Here is a 9,192-nt window from a genome sequence, read left to right as displayed (position 1 = left end):
AACGCTTTCTACTACATCATATATATATATATAAACGGTCCTATCACACTTCCCTGTGGTACTGTGGATATTACCTTTACATCTGTTGATTCAGTTCCGTTAAGAGCGACGTGTTGAGTTCTATTTGCAAGAAAGTCTTGAATCCAATCGCAGGTCTGCTCCGATACTCCGTAAGCTCGAATTTTTTTCATTAAACGGCAATGCGGAACGGTGTCGAATGCCTTACTGAAGCCAAGGAACACGGCAGCAACCTCAACCTGAGCGCCGTTGTCCACTGCACTGTGGATCTCACGGAGGAACAGAGCGAGCTGCCACTGTCATCTTAGAGACAAACAAAAATTGTTGTAACAGTTTTGCGCAAAGCGTGAGTCCATACTGGGCAGTGTATGAGTGCGTCTGGTCTTTCAATTCACCGACAACTGTTTTTGCCGGCCGCGGTGGTCTCGCGGTTAAGGCGCTCAGTCCGGAACCGCGCGGCTGCTACGGTCGCAGGTTCGACTCCTGCCTCGGGCACGGATGTGTGTGATGTCCTTAGGTTAGTCAGATTTAAGTAGATCTAAGTTCTAGGGGACTGATGACCTCAGATGTTAAGTCCCAAAGTGCTCAGAGCCATTTGAACCATTTTTCAGGCAAAAAAATTTGACTGTAGCATATGTGCCTCCGTACGTTGCTCGTGGTGCTACGAATTTTTATGTTTTGAATGTTTTTATGAAACATATTACCCGGGAGAATGTACCATTTCCCTTCAAGTATAAATTAAAAATCAAAGCAAAAACTGAAACACTATGATTTATATGGTTCTTTTTTGAATCACTGTTAATAATATAAGATTATATAAGATTTGTGATGGTAAAATCTATTTTTAATAAGATTTGAAATGCTTATTTCTTTTGGTAATAATTCCCTTGCATTTAATAATATCACCAAAATACTGACGTCACATTCAATAAAAGGAAAAAACCATAAGATTGGTTTTGAGAACGGAGCGCAAAATTTCGAATCTGTGTTCTTAACCGACATGCTAGCAATTATAGTGTTTTACGAAGCGCGAGCGGACGCATGAAGCAGCGTCTGAACTTCGGCCGCATTTTCTCGGAAAGTGGTGATTGTCAGCAGCTAAGCCAAAATAGGTCTCCGTTCCTTTTCATCCTTCTTTCAGCATACAAAGTTTCGTCTGTGTCAGAGACCGTCCTATGAATGAAAGTTATCTATTTAAATTTAGTTTAGTGAAATTGGATCTGTAGCATTGAGAATGCGTGGGGAAATCGAACTTCGAGAATTTAAGAAAATCATGTTGTTGTTGTTGTGGTCTACAGTCCAGAGACTGGTTTGGTGCAGCCCTCCATGCTACTCTATCCTGTGCAAGCTTCTTCATCTCCGAGTAATTACTGCAACCTACATCCTTCTGAATCTGCTTAGTGTATTCATCTCATGGTCTCCCTCTACGATTTTTACCCTCCACGCTTCCCTCCATCACTAAATTGGTGATCCCTTGATGCCCCAGAACGTGTCCTACTAACCTATCCCTTCTTCTAGTCAAGTTGTGCCACAAATTAAGAGAATTTGTAGCAAGGAAATCCTACCACTTCTCAAATTTACAGTATTTTTGTCACCAAATCTGACTGTGGGCTTTGATGAAAAACTGATTGCTTTGAAACTAAAGCTGGTCCTTGTGAAAATTACTTAAAGACAGAATCCGTTTTCTACACTATTTTTCTTGCCTGTATCGCGCTGGATAATGCAAACTGCTCTCATAGTTACAGTGTGTCTCGATATCAGAGCTGAAAAATCCAACTATTGAGATAAAGCAAAGGTACATTGCGTTCTCCAAGAACATTACTATCACTCTAGGTTCAGGATTTATGATAATGGTTTTAAGTAAACTAAAAATTAATTGACTCTTGGGATGTGAACAAACACTCTGCGTTAGATGAACTCAACAGCAATCTGATCTCATTTGACTTAATTACATTTAATGAAATTTCAATTACAGCTTAGCTTTCTCTGAAATCACGTAACTATAATTCAATAATTACAAAAATTAAAGTGCACATGTATATGCCCTCTTTAGACAACAACAAACTTAATCATTTCCTGTAATCCATTCTTCACAAAAACCATAATCAATGGTGCCAACGTTAAAATCAGTTCCTTCTCTCTCCATAATAAATCTTCCTTTAATCCACAATACAATTCCCAAAACTCTCCACTGCTTCCTGCTTACTGTTACTAAGCCAAACCTCGACTGTTCACATCTAACATCAGAGTTCAACTGTCTGTCTCCTCTCCTTTCTTTGATATCAACGAATAAATCTGGTTCGCATCTTTTCAGAGCAAAGATCACTTCTAATTCATCTCTTGTATCGCAGCTTCTCTGCCGCGGCTGCGTGCGCATGTTTAAGCAGTTTAAATTACGAGCGCCATTCCCGACATCCAAAACAAGAAAAATTCTCAAGATAATTTACACACACACCTTTCCCCTCGTACGCAATTTCTTCATTACGTTCTTATAGAATGTAAGTCACAACACCTAACAGAAACAGTCATGACAGAATAAGTTGACTGCTCACAAGAAGAGCGAGAACTAATATGAAAAGATTAGCAGATGATACAGAAAAAAGAAAACTACGATAAAATATTAGGCTTTAATCTCCTCTTGAATGCTGAGTGGTTTTGGGTAAGACGCAGGTTACCGGGAAATTTGACCCATAGTTGGTTGGCTGGAAAGGGGGAAAAAGTGGGGAAATATTTAGCGTTCTGCAAAGGTACAGTCAAGAAGCCGGAGTATCCGATCTTGTATGGAGGAGTTTAGTGTTTACGGCCCGTCGACAACGAGGTTATTAGAGGCGGAGCACAAGCTCGGATTGACGAAGAAAAGCAGCCTTGCCCTTTCGAAGGAATCATCCCGTCATTTGCCTTAAACAATTCAGAGAAAGCACGGAAAACCTAAATCTGGATGGCCGTACGCGGGTTGGAGCCGCGTCCGTGCGAATGCGAGTCCATTGTGCCAACCAATGCGCTGTCCCACTCGGCGACTATCTGGTGTTGTAGTTGTATCATGATAAGGAGTATTGAGGAAGCAGTGAGCCGGAAATCAATAAAAGACACAGAGCGTGTGGAAATCACGTCGCCTATCCAGTGGCGTCCAATCTAAGTACAGGACTGATGTGGTGAAACAGCCGAACGGTGCACACATACGAGGGCTGTCCAGAAAGTAAGTTCCGATTGATCGCGAAATGGAAACCATAGTGAAAATCAGAAATGTTTTATTTGTAACAGTTAGCTACACCTTCCAGCTACTTCTCTACGTAGTCGCCGTTCTGACTTAGACATTTGTCGTAGCGTTGTACCAACTTTCCAATACCCTCATCATAGAAGACAGCCGCCAGTGCTTTCCGCCAATTCTCTACCCTGGCCTACAGCTCGGTTTCTGTGCCAAAATGTTGTCTACATAGCCAGCGGTTCATGTGAGCAGAGATGAAACTCAGGGGGAGATAATTACAGGCTGTATTGTGGGTAATCAAACATTTCCAATTGAAAACGATGCAGGAGCATCTTCACTGCCCCTGCAGAATGCGGCTGAGAATTGTCTTGAAGAAGAAACCGCACGACAGTTATGTAATGTTGGCTGCATAGCTTGAGGCGAAATTTCTCAGCAGGTCCTCGTACTTGGCGGGGAACACTATTTTCTAGACATCTTTACGCGCTCACTGTGAGCTCAGAAATGAGAAGAGCGACTTGATGCTATCTAGGGTCATAATAGAGACACTCCCCGACAGATCTGTGCAAAGCTTTATGCAATTATCACAGTCGTTTCCATTTCGCGACCGATCGGAACTTACTTTCTGAACACCCCTCGTATCTTATGCAACTGTCCACCACTGGCTCGAGTCATGTCGAGTTCTCACTGTCTGTGCTGGAAAGGGGAGCTCATCACATTAGTAAAAAATTGACACGACTAAAGACTGAACTAATTTTTGTTTAATTTTTTTTTTCAATTGAAGACACAAAGTCTGTATATGAGTCGGCGATCATTTTATTTTGAGCACTTTCATTTTCACAATTCCGTCTTGATGACATAGATTTGTTTACACTTTATGACCGGTTTCGGCTTATCGCCATTTTCAGATCGTTAAAATATTCCGATACAAATCATCGTCAGGTTAAACATGTGTTAAGAAATCTATGTGATCAAGACGGACTCGTGAAAATGAAAGGAAATATTTTTGTAAACTGTTGCGTTGCATATAGGCAGGAGAAAGATTATGTTGTGGATTGGCAAGACAGCCAATCCACTATGAAGGAAGCCGAAAGGCACGTGTTTAAGCTCACGCAGGCTGGCGTGAGGTCTGGAACAGGACAAGGAAATGAGACTAGCAAAAATAGTACATACTGCTGGAATACTTAACTTTAATCCATAGTTGGTGAACATCGCTCTTGACGGTACATGTTTTACAGCATCAACAGTAACTGGTAATGGCGCCTTGCTAGGTCGTAGCAAATGACGTAGCTGAAGGCTATGCTAAACTATCGTCTCTGCAAATGAGAGCGTAATTTGTCAGTGAACCATCGCTAGCAAAGTCGGCTGTACAACCGGGGCGAGTGCTAGGAAGTCTCTCTGGACCTGCCGTGTGGCGGCGCTCGGTCTGCAATCACTGATAGTGGCGACACGCGGGTCCGACGTATACCAACGGACCGCGGCCGATTTATAGGGTACCACCTAGCAAGTGTGGTGTCTAGCGGTGACACCACAGATTACCGGCAAGCTGCACTTTGTTCATTCCAAATAAGATGCTCGTCCAAGATTATGGCAAGATCTTTTTACTGCTTTTTGAACAGTAATTGAGAAGTATTGCCAACGGCCTTGCCGCAGTGGTGACACCGGTTCCCGTCAGATCACAGAAGTTAAGCGCTGTCGGGCTGGGTTAGCACTTGGATGGGTGACCATCCGGTCTGCCGAGCGCTGTTGGCAAGCGGGGTGCACGCAGCGCTGAGGAGCTACTCGATTGAGAAGTAGCGGCTGCGGTCTCGTAAATTGACATACGGCCTGGAGAGCGTTGTGCTGACCACACGCCCCTCCATATCTGCATCCAGTGACGCCTGTCGGTTGAGGATGACACGGCGACCGGTTGGTACCGTTGGGCCTTCATGGCCCGTTCGGACGGAGTCTAGTTTAGTTTAGTTAATTGAAAAGTATTGGACGGACTCTTTCACAAAAATGCCCTCTAATCAACTTTCGGTGGGTTATGAGGATGATGTGAGACTTTGTAGGTTTAGTGTGAGAAACACCTTTTGTGCCCATCGTGACGCTGAAAAAAGCTCGTCATTCGTAACTGATACGGTAGCAGACAGGTCCTTAGCGCTTGTACTTAAGGGGCTCCGGGAAGACTCAAAACCATGAAAAGTTCAATTTTTACTTTTTTTGCGTTTTCTGAATCTGCAGACTATTACCTTTTAATAGATATATAATTTATTCAATTCCGAAGACTACAACTATTTTTAAATTTTTTTTTTTGAAATGTGTTCTACATGGGCGTGACCCACTGTGGCGCTGTTAAACTGCTGTCAAATGGTGTTATTATTAACGTCCGTGTTCATCAGGTACATTTTAGTGATGTGAGATAAAGTATGTGTTGTGGCTAACCTGTGATGGTTCAATATATATCGCTGGTGTGATTGTCGATTGTTTCATGTTTATTTACTCTGTCGTTATCTCGAAAATATTCGTAATTAATTCTGTTTCTTGAGTCTCTGTTTTGTTGAAGTATAATAGTGAGTAAAAGTAAAGTTGCTGTTGCGACTTTCAATGATGGCAACATTGTAAGGTGCAAGGTATTTAGAAATATGGGAATGAAGATAGGTTCTAACATGGTACGAGCGATGCTTGCTTTAGACAAGGAACGCCTTCGGGCTGCAGACAGGGCTGTAAAGAGTCTGGAAATACAAGCAAGAGTAAACAGGAGGAGGAACAAGAGGAAGCTGGAGGAGGAGTTTGCAGAGGATGAAGATAATCCATCCTATGGACCTGGAATGCACTAAAAAGTTAATCCAATCTTTGTCGCTCGATTCCCAAAACTTTTATTTTCTCATACTAATTACATGTTTTCTAAGGATCTTCCAAACATATTTGTTTCAAACTTTCAGTAAATGTTACACAGTACCTTCTGCATAATTTAACACAGCCTTTTTCCAAAAAACTGTATATTTTTGAATATATAAATAAAAAATTGCAAAAAAATGTTGTGAATTTTCATTACAATTGAAAGAAAATCATCTTTAATAACTGAACTAAAATTTTGTAAAATCCCTGTGTTAAGTTGTAGCCCATATTTCAATAAATAATCTGTAAAAAGATCTACTTCCTACCTCAAATACTTTGTGAGGAAAGATGTAATTTATAAGCGTTATTTTAACATTGCAAGCATAGGGCGTTCCGGAGCCCCGTAACTGCTGTACCAACTTAGATATTGAAGGAAGTATGTTCTTTCTTAAATGGAGCGATGCAATAGTTTTAGCGACATTTGAAAGCTTTTAAAAATACGAGAACAGTGTTGTAACTGTTGACGTTGAAAGTTTTCGCAAAAGCATCCGAACAATATTCTAAAATCAAAAGACCAGGCGGCTACAAGCAGTTATTGTGGTATAGACACCACCAAGTGGTGCTCTCGTGTCTTTTGACGGTTTACTTGTTTCCAGCAAAGCTGGCCAAATAATCACGACCGCCAAAACACACCTGAAATAGTTCTCCTGAGAGTCTTCTGTTACTCTAGACCAGGGCTTCACAACATACGTGCTCGCGGAGCAAGCTGTGAGCAGCAAGGCGCGAGCACGGAGCAGCGCGAGCACGCTACCCCCCACTACCGGACCAGAGCGGTGAGTGGGGAAAGTCACGTGGGGCACACAACAGCTGCAGCCAGTCAATGTAAATCCGCGGCCACATGCAGGGATATCACTCACGAATTATTACTGCGACAAATGAAACAAATAAAGGAGAATGTACACGTGCCACATAATTTTATTAGCTTAGTGTATGCCTCTACATTCGTATTAATTTGTGAACTGTTACACTATAAAAGGTGTCACTGAAGTGTGGGATTCTCGGTTGTCTTGTACTTTTTGCCCTTTACAATTGCGTCTATGTTCGGAGTAATTGTTCTTGTGCATTTTAGGCGCAGCGTGCAGTTTAAATTTCGATCAGACAATGCGTTTCTCAGGCGCGTCTTGTTACATTTCATTGCAGAGAACAGTTGTTCACAAACATACGTGGAACCGAACATTGATATTATTGTAGCCGCCAGTTTGTGCAAACGAGGAAATCTATCCTGAGGGAAGTGTCTGTAGAATTCCAAAATGTTTTTCTTGTTCTGAAATTGGTCTCTGTATTCTCTGTCACACTGCAGGTCAATAATTTCTTGCTGCAGCTCAGGACGAATCTCTTAAATATTCGCTGAATATGGAGAGAACAGATCAAAATCACTGCCTAGTGCTGTCAGATCTTGAAAGCGCTGATCAACTAAACTATGTGAATAACGTTCACAGTCTTTGTGAACATCTTGCGTGGATGATAATTTAGGAAAATGAGCTAGGTTTCCTGTTTCCAGCTGACTTACCCAAAGTGTCAATTTCATTTTAAAAGCTCGTATTCGATCTATGAAATGAGTAATTAGCAGATCTTTACCTTGTAGTAAAATGTTGAAAGCATTCAGATGGCTAGTTAAATCTGCTAAGAACGCGAGATCACATTCAAACGTGCACGCGCATTTCCCCTCCCTCCCCTCCCTCCCTACTCCGCGACCTTGCACCTGCTCGCGAGCACGTGCCTGAGCAGACGCGAGTACTCGCGCTCAAAACCGGCCAGTTGTTAAGCCCTGCTCTAGACGGTAGCATACTGTTCCATTTTTCAAGACGTAACTGACTCTGGAGGTACAGGAGGAAACAGATTTTTAGCAGCGTTCAATAAGTAACAACACTTTTTTTTCTCAAAGCATGTTGGTTTTATTCAGGACTCCAGTAGACCATAGTATTCCCCACTCTTCTGGCTACAAAATCCTATTTTTGAACTTAATCTTCGCCCAGTCCAGCGGTCTTAGGTCACCTTGCTGGGACGGCCTGTACCACTCTACTGGTCGACGTCGGAGCTGCGTCAATGATCTCCCCGTCATTCATGTACTGTCGCCACTGGAGTGCATCCTTCACTGGGCCATACAGACGGAAATCGGAAGGTGCGAGAACCGGGCTGTAAAGTGGATCCCAGCGGTCACACACCTTCCGAGTACTGGTGGACGAGTGTGACAGCGCTACCAACAGAGGCGTCCAGTTGTGCAACGAGGTGTTTGACTGTGATGCGTCGATCAACTCAAATGAGAGTGCACTTTCCAACATTACAGGAATCACAGCTGTGGCACGAGGGAGATGGGACACGTTTGTGCGATCCAGTTGTGATGATTACGGACGCATCGCGTACGACCCTCCGTGCCTTCGTTCACTGCCGGGTCTCCGTAGACATTCTGCAAACGCTCATGAGTATCCGACGTTCTGATTTTTCTCCAAAAGAAACTCTATGACGGCTTTCTGCTTGGGCCGCCGTCAGTAATAGATGCCACCGCCGTTAAATTCAGCAGCTGTTGGTCTTGCGGTAGTGTTCACGTTTATTGCGCACGGGGTCCCGGGTTCGATTTCCGGCGGGATCAGGTACTTTCTCTGCTTCGAAATGTCTGGGTTTTGCGTATTCTTCATTTTCATTTCATCATCATTGACTCGCAAGTCGCCGAAGTGGCGTCAACTAAAACGGACTTGCAATACGGCGGCCAACAATGCCATGCGATCATTTCATTTTTCATGAAACAATAGCAGCTGAAGAGACAATATTCCACGATGACACGCAACAAATTCCGCATTTTTTTCAACGGAAACTTCGTTCCGTTACCTATTGATAGTCTCTCGTAGAAGGAGCGTGGCATGTGAGCACAACTTATCGGTGTTTCCATCGAAATAGCCGATTCCGGCCAGATTGCACTTCAATTTGAGCACATTTGTCAGATAGTACTGTGAAACACTTCGTAGAAGATTTAACGTAGTAGATACTGAGAGTGTTCATTGTGTTGTTGTTGAGCGACAAGTTGGAAACAGTGTTATCACTGGAGATACATACAAGATACGTTTCTTCGGGTTCACATGCCAGTGTAGCATTTT

The 9,192-nt window shown here is 42.9% G+C and overlaps 1 pseudogene; it reads left to right on the top strand.

The window, feature by feature from the left end:
* Positions 1-4,854: 4,854 nt before the first annotated feature.
* LOC126104201 (5S ribosomal RNA) lies at positions 4,855-4,972 on the top strand (annotated as a pseudogene).
* Positions 4,973-9,192: the final 4,220 nt, after the last annotated feature.

Source organism: Schistocerca cancellata, chromosome 1 (assembly GCF_023864275.1).
Source record: "Schistocerca cancellata isolate TAMUIC-IGC-003103 chromosome 1, iqSchCanc2.1, whole genome shotgun sequence".
NCBI classification, from domain to species: Eukaryota; Metazoa; Arthropoda; class Insecta; order Orthoptera; family Acrididae; genus Schistocerca; species Schistocerca cancellata.
The sequence above is the reverse complement of the archived record's forward strand: the minus strand, read 5'-3'. Positions and strand labels throughout refer to the sequence as shown.